The sequence below is a fragment of the Pygocentrus nattereri genome, chromosome 13 (genome assembly GCF_015220715.1).
Source record: "Pygocentrus nattereri isolate fPygNat1 chromosome 13, fPygNat1.pri, whole genome shotgun sequence".
Taxonomy (NCBI): domain Eukaryota; kingdom Metazoa; phylum Chordata; class Actinopteri; order Characiformes; family Serrasalmidae; genus Pygocentrus; species Pygocentrus nattereri.
In genome coordinates this window covers 39,613,892-39,635,530 of record NC_051223.1, presented here as the reverse complement: position 1 = coordinate 39,635,530, position 21,639 = coordinate 39,613,892, and positions in this window count along the sequence as shown.

Sequence of the window (21,639 nt, the reverse complement as noted above, 5' to 3'; positions counted from 1 at the left end):
AAGCACCACGGAGGAGCTCGTGCCCATAGTCATGTGTGAAGGCTGAGGCCGTACTTTGAGGTAAAAACACGTTTTTCTGCTGTTTTAACTGCAATCATCTCTACAGGACTAAGGAATATATGATTTAAATGACTAAGAAAATAAACACCAAATAAATATTAAATGTATAATGAAAGTCCCCCCCAGGAGTCGAGTCTCTGGTGTTACCGCGTCTCTTATCCTGAAATAAAAGTCACACCGATGACGTCGCTCGACTCCCTTTGACCTGTTTTCTGAGGATCTATGAGGAAAAGCTCATGGTGGGTCCACTGGTCTCAGAGATCTTCTCATTCAGCTCACGATCTCGCCAATGAGGATCGGTAACACCAGTGACTCCTATGGAGAGACAGAAAAGTTCGCTCTCCAGTCCATACAGAATATATAGGGACACTAAGCTGCATCCTTAACTCGTTATTTTTGTGATGCCAACTCATTTGCATGTATCTGCCTATTCAGTCTACAGCAGTTTGGCTCCGTCCACTCGCAGTGAGGTTATAAGGAGCGTTTCAGGTTAGAAACAGTCATTGGGAAGTGAATTATGACTATTTTTACTATACAAAACAACACCAGTGTCATAAAGGGATGTGTGTGGTGGGGGTGGTGGGGGAAGGAGGGATGAAAAAGAAGGAAAATGTGAGTTATGAGCCCTTTAACAACTCCACGCAGGCCAAGGCGAGCGTGTAATGATTTAGGCATGAAGTTCGCACCGTCCGAAAAGCAGCAAACATCAGTAACCGAGCATGTTGTGACAGATGCACTATATCTGGGGGAAACTGGGTGACCAAATTTTCCTTTTAAGACCCCAGATTGACGGTTTTTACGGTGTATAAGAAGCTTAAATAGATTTCTTGTTAAAACTTTAATAAAAAGCAAAGTGTATGTTTACACTGTGGAAACAAATCTGGAAATTGTCTTTACAACATGTGGTTTGAGCGTAGGAAGATATATATGCTAAAGCCTGAGTAGACTGATAAATCAATGTGATCAGTTATTAATCTCAGTGTTACTGAGCTCTGCTAAAGCCTGAGTAGACTGATAAATCAATGTGATCAGTTATTAATCTCAGCGTTACTGAGCTCTGCTAAAGCCTGAGTAGACTGATAAATCAATGTGATCAGTTATTAATCTCAGCGTTACTGAGCTCTGCTAAAGTCTGAGTAGACTGATAAATCAATGTGATCGGTTATTAATCTCAGCGTTACTGAGCTCTGCTAAAGCCTGAGTAGACTGATAAATCAATGTGATCGGTTATTAATCTCAGCGTTACTGAGCTCTGCTAAAGCCTGAGTAGACTGATAAATCAATGTGATCGGTTATTAATCTCAGTGTTACTGAGCTCTGCTAAAGCCTGAGTAGACTGATAAATCAATGTGATCAGTTATTAATCTCAGTGTTACTGAGCTCTGCTAAAGCCTGAGTAGACTCATAAATCAATGTGATCGGTTATTAATCTCAGTGTTACTGAGCTCTGCTAAAGTCTGAGTAGACTGATAAATCAATGTGATCAGTTATTAATCTCAGCGTTACTGAGCTCTGCTAAAGCCTGAGTAGACTGATAAATCAATGTGATCAGTTATTAATCTCAGCGTTACTGAGCTCTGCTAAAGCCTGAGTAGACTGATAAATCAATGTGATCAGTTATTAATCTCAGCGTTACTGAGCTCTGCTAAAGCCTGAGTAGACTGATAAATCAATGTGATGATCAGTTATTAATCTCAGCGTTACTGAGCTCTGCTAAAGCCTGAGTAGACTGATAAATCAATGTGATCGGTTATTAATCTCAGCGTTACTGAGCTCTGCTAAAGCCTGAGTAGACTGATAAATCAATGTGATCGGTTATTAATCTCAGCGTTACTGAGCTCTGCTAAAGCCTGAGTAGACTGATAAATCAATGTGATCGGTTATTAATCTCAGCGTTACTGAGCTCTGCTAAAGCCTGAGTAGACTGATAAATCAATGTGATCGGTTATTAATCTCAGCGTTACTGAGCTCTGCTAAAGCCTGAGTGGACTGATAAATCAATGTGATCGGTTATTAATCTCAGCGTTACTGAGCTCTGCTAAAGCCTGAGTAGACTGATAAATCAATGTGATCAGTTATTAATCTCAGTGTTACTGAGCTCTGCTAAAGCCTGAGTAGACTGATAAATCAATGTGATCAGTTATTAATCTCAGTGTTACTGAGCTCTGCTAAAGCCTGAGTAGACTGATAAATCAATGTGATCAGTTATTAATCTCAGTGTTACTGAGCTCTGCTAAAGCCTGAGTAGACTGATAAATCAATGTGATCAGTTATTAATCTCAGTGTTACTGAGCTCTGCTAAAGCCTGAGTAGACTGATAAATCAATGTGATCGGTTATTAATCTCAGCGTTACTGAGCTCTGCTAAAGCCTGAGTAGACTGATAAATCAATGTGATCGGTTATTAATCTCAGTGGTACTGAGCTCTGCTAAAGTCTGAGTAGACTGATAAATCAATGTGATCGGTTATTAATCTCAGCGTTACTGAGCTCTGCTAAAGCCTGAGTAGACTGATAAATCAATGTGATCGGTTATTAATCTCAGTGTTACTGAGCTCTGCTAAAGCCTGAGTAGACTGATAAATCAATGTGATCAGTTATTAATCTCAGTGTTACTGAGCTCTGCTAAAGCCTGAGTAGACTGATAAATCAATGTGATCAGTTATTAATCTCAGTGTTACTGAGCTCTGCTAAAGCCTGAGTAGACTGATAAATCAATGTGATCAGTTATTAATCTCAGTGTTACTGAGCTCTGCTAAAGCCTGAGTAGACTGATAAATCAATGTGATCGGTTATTAATCTCAGCGTTACTGAGCTCTGCTAAAGCCTGAGTAGACTGATAAATCAATGTGATCGGTTATTAATCTCAGTGTTACTGAGCTCTGCTAAAGTCTGAGTAGACTGATAAATCAATGTGATCGGTTATTAATCTCAGCGTTACTGAGCTCTGCTAAAGCCTGAGTAGACTGATAAATCAATGTGATCGGTTATTAATCTCAGCGTTACTGAGCTCTGCTAAAGTCTGAGTAGAATGATAAATCAATGTGATCAGTTATTAATCTCAGTGTTACTGAGCTCTGCTAAAGCCTGAGTAGACTGATAAATCAATGTGATCGGTTATTAATCTCAGTGTTACTGAGCTCTGCTAAAGCCTGAGTAGACTGATAAATCAATGTGATCGGTTATTAATCTCAGCGTTACTGAGCTCTGCTAAAGCCTGAGTAGACTGATAAATCAATGTGATCAGTTATTAATCTCAGCGTTACTGAGCTCTGCTAAAGTCTGAGTAGAATGATAAATCAATGTGATCGGTTATTAATCTCAGCGTTACTGAGCTCTGCTAAAGCCTGAGTAGACTGATAAATCAATGTGATCGGTTATTAATCTCAGCGTTACTGAGCTCTGCTAAAGCCTGAGTAGACTGATAAATCAATGTGATCGGTTATTAATCTCAGCGTTACTGAGCTCTGCTAAAGCCTGAGTAGACTGATAAATCAATGTGATCGGTTATTAATCTCAGCGTTACTGAGCTCTGCTAAAGTCTGAGTAGACTGATAAATCAATGTGATCGGTTATTAATATCAGCGTTACTGAGCTCTGCTAAAGTCTGAGTAGACTGATAAATCAATGTGATCGGTTATTAATCTCAGCGTTACTGAGCTCTGCTAAAGCCTGAGTAGACTGATAAATCAATGTGATCGGTTATTAATCTCAGCGTTACTGAGCTCTGCTAAAGCCTGAGTAGACTGATAAATCAATGTGATCGGTTATTAATCTCAGTGTTACTGAGCTCTGCTAAAGCCTGAGTAGACTGATAAATCAATGTGATCGGTTATTAATCTCAGTGTTACTGAGCTCTGCTAAAGCCTGAGTAGACTGATAAATCAATGTGATCGGTTATTAATCTCAGTGTTACTGAGCTCTGCTAAAGCCTGAGTAGACTGATAAATCAATGTGATCGGTTATTAATCTCAGCGTTACTGAGCTCTGCTAAAGCCTGAGTAGACTGATAAATCAATGTGATCGGTTATTAATCTCAGCGTTACTGAGCTCTGCTAAAGCCTGAGTAGACTGATAAATCAATGTGATCGGTTATTAATCTCAGCGTTACTGAGCTCTGCTAAAGCCTGAGTAGACTGATAAATCAATGTGATCGGTTATTAATCTCGGCGTTACTGAGCTCTGCTAAAGCCTGAGTAGACTGATAAATCAATGTGATCGGTTATTAATCTCAGCGTTACTGAGCTCTGCTAAAGCCTGAGTAGACTGATAAATCAATGTGATCGGTTATTAATCTCAGCGTTACTGAGCTCTGCTAAAGCCTGAGTAGACTGATAAATCAATGTGATCAGTTATTAATCTCAGCGTTACTGAGCTCTGCTAAAGCCTGAGTAGACTGATAAATCAATGTGATCGGTTATTAATCTCAGCGTTACTGAGCTCTGCTAAAGCCTGAGTAGACTGATAAATCAATGTGATCGGTTATTAATCTCAGAGTTACTGAGCTCTGCTAAAGCCTGAGTAGACTGATAAATCAATGTGATCGGTTATTAATCTCAGTGTTACTGAGCTCTGCTAAAGCCTGAGTAGACTGATAAATCAATGCGATCGGTTATTAATCTCAGCGTTACTGAGCTCTGCTAAAGCCTGAGTAGACTGATAAATCAATGTGATCAGTTATTAATCTCAGTGTTACTGAGCTCTGCTAAAGCCTGAGTAGACTGATAAATCAATGAGATCGGTTATTAATCTCAGTGTTACTGAGCTCTGCTAAAGCCTGAGTAGACTGATAAATCAATGTGATCAGTTATTAATCTCAGCGTTACTGAGCTCTGCTAAAGCCTGAGTAGACTGATAAATCAATGTGATCGGTTATTAATCTCAGCGTTACTGAGCTCTGCTAAAGCCTGAGTAGACTGATAAATCAATGTGATCGGTTATTAATCTCAGCGTTACTGAGCTCTGCTAAAGCCTGAGTGGACTGATAAATCAATGTGATCAGTTATTAATCTCAGCGTTACTGAGCTCTGCTAAAGCCTGAGTAGACTGATAAATCAATGTGATCGGTTATTAATCTCAGCGTTACTGAGCTCTGCTAAAGCCTGAGTAGACTGATAAATCAATGTGATCGGTTATTAATCTCAGCGTTACTGAGCTCTGCTAAAGCCTGAGTAGACTGATAAATCAATGTGATCAGTTATTAATCTCAGCGTTACTGAGCTCTGCTAAAGTCTGAGTAGACTGATAAATCAATGTGATCGGTTATTAATCTCAGCGTTACTGAGCTCTGCTAAAGCCTGAGTAGACTGATAAATCAATGTGATCGGTTATTAATCTCAGCGTTACTGAGCTCTGCTAAAGCCTGAGTAGACTGATAAATCAATGTGATCGGTTATTAATCTCAGCGTTACTGAGCTCTGCTAAAGCCTGAGTAGACTGATAAATCAATGTGATCAGTTATTAATCTCAGTGTTACTGAGCTCTGCTAAAGCCTGAGTAGACTGATAAATCAATGTGATCGGTTATTAATCTCAGTGTTACTGAGCTCTGCTAAAGTCTGAGTAGAATGATAAATCAATGTGATCGGTTATTAATCTCAGTGTTACTGAGCTCTGCTAAAGCCTGAGTAGACTGATAAATCAATGTGATCGGTTATTAATCTCAGTGTTACTGAGCTCTGCTAAAGCCTGAGTAGACTGATAAATCAATGTGATCGGTTATTAATCTCAGTGTTACTGAGCTCTGCTAAAGCCTGAGTAGACTGATAAATCAATGTGATCGGTTATTAATCTCAGTGTTACTGAGCTCTGCTAAAGCCTGAGTAGACTGATAAATCAATGTGATCGGTGATTAATCTCAGTGTTACTGAGCTCTGCTAAAGCCTGAGTAGACTGATAAATCAATGTGATCGGTTATTAATCTCAGCGTTACTGAGCTCTGCTAAAGCCTGAGTAGACTGATAAATCAATGTGATCGGTTATTAATCTCAGCGTTACTGAGCTCTGCTAAAGCCTGAGTAGACTGATAAATCAATGTGATCGGTTATTAATCTCAGCGTTACTGAGCTCTGCTAAAGCCTGAGTAGACTGATAAATCAATGTGATCGGTTATTAATCTCAGCGTTACTGAGCTCTGCTAAAGCCTGAGTAGACTGATAAATCAATGTGATCGGTTATTAATCTCGGCGTTACTGAGCTCTGCTAAAGCCTGAGTAGACTGATAAATCAATGTGATCGGTTATTAATCTCAGCGTTACTGAGCTCTGCTAAAGCCTGAGTAGACTGATAAATCAATGTGATCAGTTATTAATCTCAGCGTTACTGAGCTCTGCTAAAGCCTGAGTAGACTGATAAATCAATGTGATCGGTTATTAATCTCAGCGTTACTGAGCTCTGCTAAAGCCTGAGTAGACTGATAAATCAATGTGATCGGTTATTAATCTCAGCGTTACTGAGCTCTGCTAAAGCCTGAGTAGACTGATAAATCAATGTGATCGGTTATTAATCTCAGAGTTACTGAGCTCTGCTAAAGCCTGAGTAGACTGATAAATCAATGTGATCGGTTATTAATCTCAGTGTTACTGAGCTCTGCTAAAGCCTGAGTAGACTGATAAATCAATGCGATCGGTTATTAATCTCAGCGTTACTGAGCTCTGCTAAAGCCTGAGTAGACTGATAAATCAATGTGATCAGTTATTAATCTCAGTGTTACTGAGCTCTGCTAAAGCCTGAGTAGACTGATAAATCAATGAGATCGGTTATTAATCTCAGTGTTACTGAGCTCTGCTAAAGCCTGAGTAGACTGATAAATCAATGTGATCAGTTATTAATCTCAGCTTTACTGAGCTCTGCTAAAGCCTGAGTAGACTGATAAATCAATGTGATCGGTTATTAATCTCAGCGTTACTGAGCTCTGCTAAAGCCTGAGTAGACTGATAAATCAATGTGATCAGTTATTAATCTCAGTGTTACTGAGCTCTGCTAAAGCCTGAGTAGACTGATAAATCAATGTGATCGGTTATTAATCTCAGCGTTACTGAGCTCTGCTAAAGCCTGAGTAGACTGATAAATCAATGTGATCGGTTATTAATCTCAGCGTTACTGAGCTCTGCTAAAGCCTGAGTAGACTGATAAATCAATGTGATCAGTTATTAATCTCAGCGTTACTGAGCTCTGCTAAAGTCTGAGTAGACTGATAAATCAATGTGATCGGTTATTAATCTCAGCGTTACTGAGCTCTGCTAAAGCCTGAGTAGACTGATAAATCAATGTGATCGGTTATTAATCTCAGCGTTACTGAGCTCTGCTAAAGCCTGAGTAGACTGATAAATCAATGTGATCGGTTATTAATCTCAGTGTTACTGAGCTCTGCTAAAGCCTGAGTAGACTGATAAATCAATGTGATCAGTTATTAATCTCAGCGTTACTGAGCTCTGCTAAAGCCTGAGTAGACTGATAAATCAATGTGATCAGTTATTAATCTCAGCATTACTGAGCTCTGCTAAAGCCTGAGTAGACTGATAAATCAATGTGATCGGTTATTAATCTCAGTGTTACTGAGCTCTGCTAAAGTCTGAGTAGAATGATAAATCAATGTGATCGGTTATTAATCTCAGTGATACTGAGCTCTGCTAAAGCCTGAGTAGACTGATAAATCAATGTGATCGGTTATTAATCTCAGTGTTACTGAGCTCTGCTAAAGCCTGAGTAGACTGATAAATCAATGTGATCGGTTATTAATCTCAGTGTTACTGAGCTCTGCTAAAGCCTGAGTAGACTGATAAATCAATGTGATCGGTTATTAATCTCAGTGTTACTGAGCTCTGCTAAAGCCTGAGTAGACTGATAAATCAACGTGATCGGTTATTAATCTCAGTGTTACTGAGCTCTGCTAAAGCCTGAGTAGACTGATAAATCAATGTGATCGGTTATTAATCTCAGTGTTACTGAGCTCTGCTAAAGCCTGAGTAGACTGATAAATCAATGTGATCAGTTATTAATCTCAGTGTTACTGAGCTCTGCTAAAGCCTGAGTAGACTGATAAATCAATGTGATCGGTTATTAATCTCAGTGTTACTGAGCTCTGCTAAAGTCTGAGTAGACTGATAAATCAATGTGATCGGTTATTAATCTCAGCGTTACTGAGCTCTGCTAAAGCCTGAGTAGACTGATAAATCAATGTGATCAGTTATTAATCTCAGCGTTACTGAGCTCTGCTAAAGTCTGAGTAGACTGATAAATCAATGTGATCGGTTATTAATCTCAGTGTTACTGAGCTCTGCTAAAGCCTGAGTAGACTGATAAATCAATGTGATCGGTTATTAATCTCAGCGTTACTGAGCTCTGCTAAAGCCTGAGTAGACTGATAAATCAATGTGATCGGTTATTAATCTCAGCGTTACTGAGCTCTGCTAAAGCCTGAGTAGACTGATAAATCAATGTGATCAGTTATTAATCTCAGCGTTACTGAGCTCTGCTAAAGCCTGAGTAGACTGATAAATCAATGTGATCGGTTATTAATCTCAGCGTTACTGAGCTCTGCTAAAGTCTGAGTAGACTGATAAATCAATGTGATCGGTTATTAATCTCAGCGTTACTGAGCTCTGCTAAAGCCTGAGTAGACTGATAAATCAATGTGATCGGTTATTAATCTCAGTGTTACTGAGCTCTGCTAAAGCCTGAGTAGACTGATAAATCAATGTGATCGGTTATTAATCTCAGTGTTACTGAGCTCTGCTAAAGCCTGAGTAGACTGATAAATCAATGTGATCGGTTATTAATCTCAGTGTTACTGAGCTCTGCTAAAGCCTGAGTGGACTGATAAATCAATGTGATCGGTTATTAATCTCAGTGTTACTGAGCTCTGCTAAAGTCTGAGTAGACTGATAAATCAATGTGATCGGTTATTAATCTCAGTGTTACTGAGCTCTGCTAAAGTCTGAGTAGACTGATAAATCAATGTGATCAGTTATTAATCTCAGTGTTACTGAGCTCTGCTAAAGTCTGAGTAGACTGATAAATCAATGTGATCGGTTATTAATCTCAGTGTTACTGAGCTCTGCTAAAGCCTGAGTAGACTGATAAATCAATGTGATCGGTTATTAATCTCAGTGTTACTGAGCTCTGCTAAAGCCTGAGTAGACTGATAAATCAATGTGATCGGTTATTAATCTCAGTGTTACTGAGCTCTGCTAAAGCCTGAGTAGACTGATAAATCAATGTGATCGGTTATTAATCTCAGCGTTACTGAGCTCTGATAAAGCCTGAGTAGACTGATAAATCAATGTGATCAGTTATTAATCTCGGCGTTACTGAGCTCTGCTAAAGCCTGAGTAGACTGATAAATCAATGTGATCAGTTATTAATCTCGGCGTTACTGAGCTCTGCTAAAGCCTGAGTAGACTGATAAATCAATGTGATCGGTTATTAATCTCGGCGTTACTGAGCTCTGCTAAAGCCTGAGTAGACTGATAAATCAATGTGATCGGTTATTAATCTCAGCGTTACTGAGCTCTGCTAAAGCCTGAGTAGACTGATAAATCAATGTGATCGGTTATTAATCTCAGCGTTACTGAGCTCTGCTAAAGCCTGAGTAGACTGATAAATCAATGTGATCAGTTATTAATCTCAGCGTTACTGAGCTCTGCTAAAGCCTGAGTAGACTGATAAATCAATGTGATCAGTTATTAATCTCAGCGTTACTGAGCTCTGCTAAAGCCTGAGTAGACTGATAAATCAATGTGATCAGTTATTAATCTCAGTGTTACTGAGCTCTGCTAAAGCCTGAGTAGACTGATAAATCAATGTGATCGGTTATTAATCTCAGTGTTACTGAGCTCTGCTAAAGCCTGAGTAGACTGATAAATCAATGTGATCAGTTATTAATCTCAGTGTTACTGAGCTCTGCTAAAGCCTGAGTAGACTGATAAATCAATGTGATCGGTTATTAATCTCAGTGTTACTGAGCTCTGCTAAAGCCTGAGTGGACTGATAAATCAATGTGATCGGTTATTAATCTCAGTGTTACTGAGCTCTGCTAAAGCCTGAGTAGACTGATAAATCAATGTGATCGGTTATTAATCTCAGTGTTACTGAGCTCTGCTAAAGCCTGAGTAGACTGATAAATCAATGTGATCGGTTATTAATCTCAGTGTTACTGAGCTCTGCTAAAGCCTGAGTAGACTGATGAATCAATGTGATCGGTTATTAATCTCAGTGTTACTGAGCTCTGCTAAAGCCTGAGTAGACTGATAAATCAATGTGATCGGTTATTAATCTCAGTGTTACTGAGCTCTGCTAAAGCCTGAGTAGACTGATAAATCAATGTGATCGGTTATTAATCTCAGTGTTACTGAGCTCTGCTAAAGCCTGAGTGGACTGATAAATCAATGTGATCGGTTATTAATCTCAGTGTTACTGAGCTCTGCTAAAGCCTGAGTAGACTGATAAATCAATGTGATCGGTTATTAAGCTCAGTGTTACTGAGCTCTGCTAAAGCCTGAGTAGACTGATAAATCAATGTGATCGGTTATTAATCTCAGCGTTACTGAGCTCTGCTAAAGTCTGAGTAGACTGATAAATCAATGTGATCGGTTATTAATCTCAGCGTTACTGAGCTCTGCTAAAGCCTGAGTAGACTGATAAATCAATGTGATCGGTTATTAATCTCAGCGTTACTGAGCTCTGCTAAAGCCTGAGTAGACTGATAAATCAATGTGATCGGTTATTAATCTCAGTGTTACTGAGCTCTGATAAAGCCTGAGTAGACTGATAAATCAATGTGATCGGTTATTAATCTCGGCGTTACTGAGCTCTGCTAAAGCCTGAGTAGACTGATAAATCAATGTGATCGGTTATTAATCTCAGCGTTACTGAGCTCTGCAAAAGCCTGAGTAGACTGATAAATCAATGTGATCGGTTATTAATCTCAGCGTTACTGAGCTCTGCTAAAGCCTGAGTAGACTGATAAATCAATGTGATCAGTTATTAATCTCAGCGTTACTGAGCTCTGCTAAAGCCTGAGTAGACTGATAAATCAATGTGATCAGTTATTAATCTCAGCGTTACTGAGCTCTGCTAAAGCCTGAGTAGACTGATAAATCAATGTGATCAGTTATTAATCTCAGTGTTACTGAGCTCTGCTAAAGCCTGAGTAGACTGATAAATCAATGTGATCGGTTATTAATCTCAGTGTTACTGAGCTCTGCTAAAGCCTGAGTAGACTGATAAATCAATGTGATCAGTTATTAATCTCAGTGTTACTGAGATCTGCTAAAGCCTGAGTGGACTGATAAATCAATGTGATCGGTTATTAATCTCAGTGTTACTGAGCTCTGCTAAAGCCTGAGTGGACTGATAAATCAATGTGATCGGTTATTAATCTCAGCGTTACTGAGCTCTGCTAAAGTCTGAGTAGACTGATAAATCAATGTGATCGGTTATTAATCTCAGCGTTACTGAGCTCTGCTAAAGCCTGAGTAGACTGATAAATCAATGTGATCGGTTATTAATCTCAGTGTTACTGAGCTCTGCTAAAGCCTGAGTAGACTGATAAATCAACGTGATCGGTTATTAATCTCAGTGTTACTGAGCTCTGCTAAAGCCTGAGTAGACTGATAAATCAATGTGATCGGTTATTAATCTCAGTGTTACTGAGCTCTGCTAAAGCCTGAGTAGACTGATAAATCAATGTGATCGGTTATTAATCTCAGCGTTACTGAGCTCTGCTAAAGCCTGAGTAGACTGATAAATCAATGTGATCAGTTATTAATCTCAGCGTTACTGAGCTCTGCTAAAGTCTGAGTAGACTGATAAATCAATGTGATCGGTTATTAATCTCAGTGTTACTGAGCTCTGCTAAAGTCTGAGTAGACTGATAAATCAATGTGATCGGTTATTAATCTCAGCGTTACTGAGCTCTGATAAAGCCTGAGTAGACTGATAAATCAATGTGATCAGTTATTAATCTCAGCGTTACTGAGCTCTGCTAAAGTCTGAGTAGACTGATAAATCAATGTGATCAGTTATTAATCTCAGTGTTACTGAGCTCTGCTAAAGTCTGAGTAGACTGATAAATCAATGTGATCGGTTATTAATCTCAGCGTTACTGAGCTCTGATAAAGCCTGAGTAGACTGATAAATCAATGTGATCAGTTATTAATCTCAGCGTTACTGAGCTCTGCTAAAGTCTGAGTAGACTGATAAATCAATGTGATCAGTTATTAATCTCAGCGTTACTGAGCTCTGCTAAAGTCTGAGTAGATTGATAAATCAATGTGATCGGTTATTAATCTCAGTGTTACTGAGCTCTGCTAAAGTCTGAGTAGACTGATAAATCAATGTGATCGGTTATTAATCTCAGTGTTACTGAGCTCTGCTAAAGCCTGAGTAGACTGATAAATCAATGTGATCGGTTATTAATCTCAGCGTTACTGAGCTCTGCTAAAGCCTGAGTAGACTGATAAATCAATGTGATCGGTTATTAATCTCAGCGTTACTGAGCTCTGCTAAAGCCTGAGTAGACTGATAAATCAATGTGATCGGTTATTAATCTCAGCGTTACTGAGCTCTGCTAAAGCCTGAGTAGACTGATAAATCAATGTGATCAGTTATTAATCTCAGCGTTACTGAGCTCTGCTAAAGTCTGAGTAGACTGATAAATCAATGTGATCGGTTATTAATCTCAGTGTTACTGAGCTCTGCTAAAGCCTGAGTAGACTGATAAATCAATGTGATCAGTTATTAATCTCAGAGTTACTGAGCTCTGCTAAAGCCTGAGTAGACTGATAAATCAATGTGATCGGTTATTAATCTCAGCGTTACTGAGCTCTGCTAAAGCCTGAGTAGACTGATAAATCAATGTGATCGGTTATTAATCTCAGCGTTACTGAGCTCTGCTAAAGCCTGAGTAGACTGATAAATCAATGTGATCAGTTATTAATCTCAGTGTTACTGAGCTCTGCTAAAGTCTGAGTAGACTGATAAATCAATGTGATCGGTTATTAATCTCAGTGTTACTGAGCTCTGCTAAAGTCTGAGTAGACTGATAAATCAATGTGATCAGTTATTAATCTCAGCGTTACTGAGCTCTGCTAAAGCCTCAGTAGACTGATAAATCAATGTGATCAGTTATTAATCTCAGCGTTACTGAGCTCTGCTAAAGTCTGAGTAGACTGATAAATCAATGTGATCAGTTATTAATCTCAGCGTTACTGAGCTCTGCTAAAGTCTGAGTAGACTGATAAATCAATGTGATCAGTTATTAATCTCAGCGTTACTGAGCTCTGCTAAAGTCTGAGTAGACTGATAAATCAATGTGATCAGTTATTAATCTCAGTGTTACTGAGCTCTGCTAAAGTCTGAGTAGACTGATAAATCAATGTGATCGGTTATTAATCTCAGCGTTACTGAGCTCTGCTAAAGCCTGAGTAGACTGACAAATCAATGTGATCGGTTATTAATCTCAGCGTTACTGAGCTCTGCTAAAGTCTGAGTAGACTGATAAATCAATGTGATCAGTTATTAATCTCAGCGTTACTGAGCTCTGCTAAAGCCTGAGTAGACTGATAAATCAATGTGATCGGTTATTAATCTCAGCGTTACTGAGCTCTGCTAAAGCCTGAGTAGACTGATAAATCAATGTGATCAGTTATTAATCTCAGTGTTACTGAGCTCTGCTAATGCCTCAGTAGACTGATAAATCAATGGGATGATCAGTTATTGATCTCAGTGGTGTGTGTTCAGTATTCAGCCTTGTCTTCTGCCCTGAATTCTGAATACACTGTTGTTCCACAGGAAACCCCCCAGCGTGTCGGGGTGTTAGCAGGGGGACTGCAGAGGTGTGTGTTGGTAATGAGCTTTATGTGCTGCACCTGCTCTGTGAATGAGCTGCTGTAACACAGTCGTGTCCTTCATGCTGCTGGACTGGCTGCTGGCCAACACACACAACACGTTCTCAGACTGCAGGTTCTAAGCGCGCAGTCACGTCGGTGTGAGCTCAGCGTTCTTAACATGTTCCTACCTGCACAGACACAGAACAGCATTCACATAGACCAGCTGCAGAGAGCCTGTAGGCCGGGACCAAACACTGATCCCATTCCGGCGAAGACTGGCAACCGGACTGAGCCCAGTGACGATGCTGTAGAGGTGACAGAGGTCATTCACATCGACAGATCATTTGACTTTAAACAACTCTTAAATAGGATTAAATCACTTCTACACGTAACGTTTTATTTCCTTTTACTGTGAAAACTTTAGGCCTCATTCACAAATCAAGCCTAGCTAGAGATCTCTTCTTCAAACCTACTTGCGTGGTTCTGACGAAGATTCTGACTCACCAACGTTCTCGTATCTGGGAATCGACACACACTCAAGAGCACAGAGGTGAGAACAGCTCTGCGCTTTAAGAGCACGACATGAATCTGGCGCGGACATTTTCTTAGGATCTTCCTCAAGAATGCATTTAGGAAAAAAATCGGACGATGCTGGAAAATGAGGCCCAATGAGTTATTCAGTAGATTACGTTCCCCACTATGACACCACAAGACAAATATGGAAAAATATATTTCCGTGCATTTTTCAAAGTGTGTGTCTAGTTTATAATATATTTTCACATATAATTTCCAGATATATGAATATATGAATATCTTCGGTCTTTGTCTGGACGTCTGAAACCAGTCCGTACTGCTTCTTTACAGCAAGTACGCTGTAAAACATTTCATCTTGTCTGGTGAAATGATCTTTAATCTAGTCGAGGTGTCTAATATTTCACATTTTGAGATGGTCGTGCACTTGTTATAAGATTTTTTAACTCGTTTCTCTGCATTTTTACTTGTTTTAGGTCATTTTATTGAGGAAATTGATCCATATCTTCACTATACTGGATGATTTAGCTGGTTTAAAGCTCATTTCGTACAACAAGCAAAATCATCTGCCAAAATAGTGAGATCATTTTATTAATAAAATGACTCAAAACAAGTGGAAAATGTTTAGAAATAAGGTAAATAATCTAAAATTACGCTTAGACGAACCTTAACAGGAGAAATATTAGATTTAGTGACTATTTTTAAGATAGTTTTACTTGACAAGACACTATTTTCTGCAGTGAGGTTGGAGCTGCTGGAATCAGAAGGCCGGTGCGTCCTTTACTGGTACATGCAGGACGTTCTGAGTTGTGAGCGGAGGCATATGGCTCTGTCTGGCCCCTCGCTGACCCTAATCTGGACAAATAGGATTTACGTGCTCCTGCAGGTGTGCCTGCAGGACCATCCTGGCCGTGACTGCTGCCCTTTTCCTCCACGCAGACCCAGCACAACACCATCTGCTCACACAGCTCCTGCTGTAAGAGCTGGCTGGACAGGTTTACTCAGATAGTTTTCTAGAAAGCTCATTTCAGCAGCTCTGAGTTTTCTGTAGATTCTCCACGTTTTATAGCTTTTCCCATCAATGTCTGGTTGATCTTCTGGACACTCCTCCCTAAAATCCTTCTGTTTGACCTTCCCTGTGAAACTGCCCTATCCCTACTGCACTGTTTGGGGTGGGTGGGGGGGGGTGGACCATCTCAGTGGTTTTTCCTCCTGCTCTTAGAAAGTTTTGCTTTGATTCTTCTCACAGGTTCTTCCTCATGCTCTTAGGATGTTCTCCTTTTGAGTCTTGGTTCTTCACATTGGTTCTTCCTCATGCTCTTAGGGAGGTTCCCCATTCGAGTCTTGGTACCTCTCATTAGTTCATCCTCATGCTCTTAGTGAGTTTTAGGTTTTGGTTCCTCTCGTTGGTTCTTCCTCATACTCCTAGGGAGGTTCTCCTTTTGAGTCTTGGTACCTCTCATTGGTCCTTCCACATGCTTTAAGTGACTTTTAGGTTTTGGTTCCTCTCAGTGGTTTTTCCTCTTGCTCTTAGAAAGTTTTGCTTTTTGGAGTTTTGATTCTTCTCACAGGTCCTTCCTCATGGAGATTCTCCTTTTGAATCTTGGTTCTTCACATTGGTTCTTCCTCATGGTCTTCGGAGATTCTCCTTTTGAGTTTTGGTACCTCTCATTGGTATGTAGTTTGTGTTTGGTGTCTGAAGTTTGCTTCTTTGGTTTTAGCACTGGAGGTATGAGGCTAGTGATGGAATGTAATGGAAGCTTATTTAAGATTTTTAAATACAAAGATTAAAATATTAATGTCAATTTAAGGCCAATGGAAATTACACAGAGTCTGTGTATGTCACTGAGCCTAACTGTGTACAGTGCTGTCACTTATTGTATATTAATTTCAATTACTCCTATTTTATAAAGATTAGCCAACATGGTTGTGCAATACTCCAATTAAGCAACATGATGTTTAAATAAAACAACATTATGGTAGAAGGTCTGAAGGCCTAAATATAGGATATTAATATTAATAAGCTTAAGAGCCTTAAACCTCTGTAAAACCAGCTTTATGATATCTCAGATTCAGCTAAACCTTAAACGACACAGTAATTGGGCTTAAACTGTAGGTGCGTTTAAACTGCAGCTTCTGAAGAAAAGCAATCAAGAGCTGATGCTGTTCATTCAGGATTACACCCGTTTTAAACTAATGGCTGCAGCTAAACTAATGACCCCGCTAGCACCTCCTAGCGCCTCCTTGGAGCTTGTCTTAGCTTTATGGGCTTGCCTGCTCTATTAGCCCTACTAGTTCTAGCTTTGTCTTGCTTTGTCTTGCTTTATGTATTTGTCCCTTGTAGAGTGACTTAATCCCTTCATTGTTGCCTTTCTTGTTTGTTGTTTGTTTGGTTTTGTACTGGCGCTCGGTTGAGTGAGATGAACCCTCGGTCTAAGCCCTCAGTCTAAACCCTCAGTCTGAACCCTCAGTCTAAACCTTCAGTCTGAACCCTCAGTCTAAACCCTCAGTCTAAACCCTCAGTCTGAACCCTCAGTCTAAGCCCTCAGTCTGAACCCTCAGTCTGAACCCCCAGTCTAAACCCTCAGTCTGAACCCTCAGTCTAAACCCTCAGTCTAAACCCTCAGTCTAAGCCCTCAGTCTAAACCCTCAGTCTAAACCCTCAGTCTAAGCCCTCAGTCTGAACCCTCAGTCTAAACCCTCAGTCTGAACCCTCAGTCTAAACCCTCAGTCTGAACCCTCAGTCTAAACCCTCAGTCTAAACCCTCAGTCTGAACCCTCAGTCTAAACCCTCAGTCTGAACCCTCAGTCTGAACCCTCAGTCTAAGCCCTCAGTCTAAACCCTCAGTCTAAACCCTCAGTCTGAACCCTCAGTCTGAACCCTCAGTCTAAAACCTCAGTCTAAACCCTCAGTCTAAGCCCTCAGTCTGAACCCTCAGTCTAAACCCTCAGTCTGAACCCTCAGTCTGAACCCTCAGTCTAAACCCTCAGTCTAAACCCTCAGTCTGAACCCTCAGTCTAAACCCTCAGTCTGAACCCTCAGTCTGAACCCTCAGTCTAAGCCCTCAGTCTAAACCCTCAGTCTGAACCCTCAGTCTGAACCCTCAGTCTGAACCCTCAGTCTAAAACCTCAGTCTAAACCCTCAGTCTAAGCCCTCAGTCTGAACCCTCAGTCTGAACCCTCAGTCTAAACCCTCAGTCTAAGCCCTCAGTCTGAACCCTCAGTCTAAACCCTCAGTCTGAACCCTCAGTCTAAACCCTCAGTCTAAACCCTCAGTCTGAACCCCCAGTCTAAACCCTCAGTCTGAACCCTCAGTCTAAACCCTCAGTCTGAACCCTCAGTCTAAACCCTCAGTCTGAACCCTCAGTCTGAACCCTCAGTCTAAACCCTCAGTCTGAACCCTCAGTCTAAACCCTCAGTCTAAACCTTCAGTCTAAACCCTCAGTCTAAGCCCTCAGTCTAAACCCTCAGTCTAAACCTTCAGTCTAAACCCTCAGTCTAAGCCCTCAGTCTAAACCTTCAGTCTAAACCCTCAGTCTAAACCTTCAGTCTAAACCCCATCTTTATTTTTATGTTTACTCAACTTACATTTAAAGTGTCTCCTCAGCCGTTCGCTGCTCTGCTGACGAAGCCACGTTCTCAAATCTTCTCCGCCGCACAATGAACCTCGGGATATGTTGACTGGTGAAGGATCCATCCTTCGGATCCTTCATTGCCATGGAAAAGGACACATTTCTCAGCGGCATATGAAGGAGCCTTCGAAACGGGACGGCCTAGTCGCACCGCTGTGATGCAATCAGCCCTCAAACGCAGCCTCTGAAGGATGCAGGCCCTGAATTGGGACACAGCTATTTGAGCTGCCACTGGTATGAAAAGTGCACTATTAATAAATGTATTTTCATTATTAGTAGTAGTATTATTATCATAAACATCCTCTGCAAACCGCATTGAGTTGTCCAGTGATCTCTAAAAGAGTTCCTTATGTGGCTTCTGGCCCAGCCCCCCGTCCGATTAGTAAGATCTGAGAGGGCTGAAATGGTTCCCACTGAGTGATGATGGTCCACTTGTCCTGCTTTGATGCCTTCAGACTCCATCCAGTCCAGACACACTGAGGCATCCGGGAGGACGCTGATACTCTGAGTGGCTCGTTTAGACGGGACACACAAACACAGCGCTGTGGTGGAGCCCTGCTCACTCTGGGTGACCATTAGAGTCATTCCTCTCACTCATAGGCTGAAAAGGCTCTTTAATGAAACTCAAATCACATAAAAACAAACATCAGGACAGATCACTGTCCACTTTATCAGCTCCACTGACCGTATAGCTGCACTCTGTAGTTCTACAGTTACAGACTGTAGTCCATCTGTTTCTCTGATACTCTGTTACCCTGTTCTTCAGTGGTCAGGACCCCCATGGACCCTCACAGAGCAGGTGCTATTTGGGTGGTGGGTCATTCTCAGCACTGCAGTAACACTGATGGTGTGTTAGTGTGTGTTGTGCTGGTGCGAGTGGATCAGCACTGTGTCCACTCACTGTCCACTCTATTAGACACTCCTACCTTGTCGGTCCACCTTGTAGATGTAAAGTCAGAGACGACAGCTCATCTGCTGCTGCACAGTTTGTGTTGGTCATCCTCTAGTCCTTCATCAGTGGTCACAGGACGCTGCCCACAGGACGCTGTAGGCTGGATATTTTTGGACTATTCTCAGTCCAGCAGCAACACTGAGGTATTTAAAAACTCCAGCAGCACTGCTGAGTCTGATCCACTCAGACCAGCACAACACACACTAACACACCACCACCACTTTAGTGTCACTGCAGTGCTGAGAATGACCCACCACCCAAATAGTACCTGCTCTGTGAGGGTCCATGGGGGTCCTGACCCCTGTGTATTTTAGAACAGACTGCAGGGTTCATATGTGTTGCTGGCGCTCTTCACTGCTCTGGAGCTATGAGGTGACTGTAGCTAACAGGCAATGGAAGCTGATTCCCCACCAAGTAGCATCAAACAGCGTGGAGGTGCTCAGCGCCTCTGATCTTGACTCTGGTTTCTGACTCTGTGTGACTCGCTGATATCTATAAACGGGGACTGATTGCTAAAGCCCCACTGGACACACAGCATAAAAGGATTGATTTTTTTTTTTTTTTTTTTTTAAATATAAACTTTTCATGTTTGTCTTTAGTTTCTTGAGCTCTGTCACGTACGTGTCCTGCTTCCAGTCAGAAACCTCAAACAAGTGTTCAGTAGTGCTGAAAGTAACTGAGCGGGAATATTTCTATTACATACAGTGTGTGTTATGACAGATGCAGGCTTCTCTTTAATGGGTTTGATGAACATCTGCGTTAATAATTTACTGCACAATTAAAACGGCTGTCTCGGTTGTATGCATGGCCGTTTCTGAGCAGCTAGGGGCCATTATAGCCCTACCTGTGTGTGATTATATATATATATATATATATATATACACACATCCATCCATTATCTAAGCCGCTTCTCCGTCAGGGTCGTGGGGGGTGCCGGAGCCTATCCCAGCAGTCTTCGGGCGGAAGGCAGGATACACCCTGGACAGGTCGCCAGTCCATCGCAGGGGGATATATATATATATATATATACACACACACACACACACACACACACACACACACACACACACACACACACACACACACACACAAACAATAAAGGGAACACTGTAATAACTCATCCTAGATCTGAATGAATGAAATATTCTCATTGAAGACTTTGTTCTGTACAAAGTTGAATGTGCTGACAACAAAATCACACAAAAATCAATGGAAATCAATTTTATTAACCAGTGGAGGCCTGGATTTGGAGTCTCACACACAATTAAAGTGGAAAAACACACGACAGTCTGATCCAACTTTGATGTGATGTCCTTAAAACAAGTCAAAATGAGGCTCAGTGTTGTGTGTGGCCTCCACGTGCCTGTATGACCTCCCTACAACGCCTGGGCAGCTCCTGATGAGGTGGTGGATGGTCTCCTGAGGGATCTCCAGACCTGGACTAAAGCATCCACCAACTCCTGGACAGTCTGTGGTACAACGTGACGTTGGTGGATGGAGCGAGACATGATGTCCCAGATGTGCTCAATCGGATTCAGGTCTGGGGAACGGGCGGGCCGGTCCATAGCTTCAATGCCTTCATCTTGCAGGAACTGCTGACACACTCCAGCCACATGAGGTCCAGCATTGTCCTGCATTAGGAGGAACCCAGGGCCAACCGCACCAGCATATGGTCTCACAGGGGGTCTGAGGATCTCATCTCGGTACCTAATGGCAGTCAGGCTACCTCTGGCGAGCACATGGAGGGCTGAGTGGCCCTCCAAAGAAATGCCACCCCACACCATTACTGACCCACTGCCAAACCGGTCATGCTGAAGGATGTTGCAGGCAGCAGATCGCTCTCCACGGCGTCTCCAGACTCTGTCACGTCTGTCACATGTGCTCAGTGTGAACCTGCTTTCATCTGTGAAGATCACAGGGCGCCAGTGGTGAATTCGCCAATCCTGGTGTTCTCTGGCAAATGCCAAGCGTCCTGCACGGTGTTGGGCTGTGAGCACAACCCCCATCTGTGGATGTCGGGCCCTCATACCATCCTCATGGAGTCGGTTTCTAACCGTTTGTGCAGACACATGCACATTCGTGGCCTGCTGGAGGTCATTCTGCAGGGCTCTGGCAGCTCCTCCTGTTCCTCCTTGCACAAAGGTGGAGGTAGCGGTCCTGCTGCTGGGATTGTCGCCCTCCTACGGCCTCCTCCACGTCTCCTGGTGTACTGGCCTGTCTCCTGGTAGCACCTCCAGCCTCTGGACGCTACGCTGACAGACACAGCAAACCTTCTTGCCACAGCTCGCATTGATGTGCCGTCCTGGATGAGCTGCACTACCTGAGCCACTTGTGTGGGTTGTAGAGTCCGTCTCCTGCTACCACGAGTGTGAAAGACCACCAACATTCAGAAGTGACCAAAACATCAGCCAGAAAGCAGAAAGGTACTGAGAAGTGGTCTGTGGTCCCACCTGCAGTACCACTCCTTTATTGAGTGTGTCTTGCTAATCGCCAGTAATTTCCACCTGTTGTCTGTTCCATTTGCACAACAGCTGTGAAATTGATTGTCAGTGTTGCTTCCTAAGTGGACAGTTTGATTTCACAGAAGTTTGATTTACTTGGAGTTATATTGTGTTGTTTAAGTGGTCCCTTTAT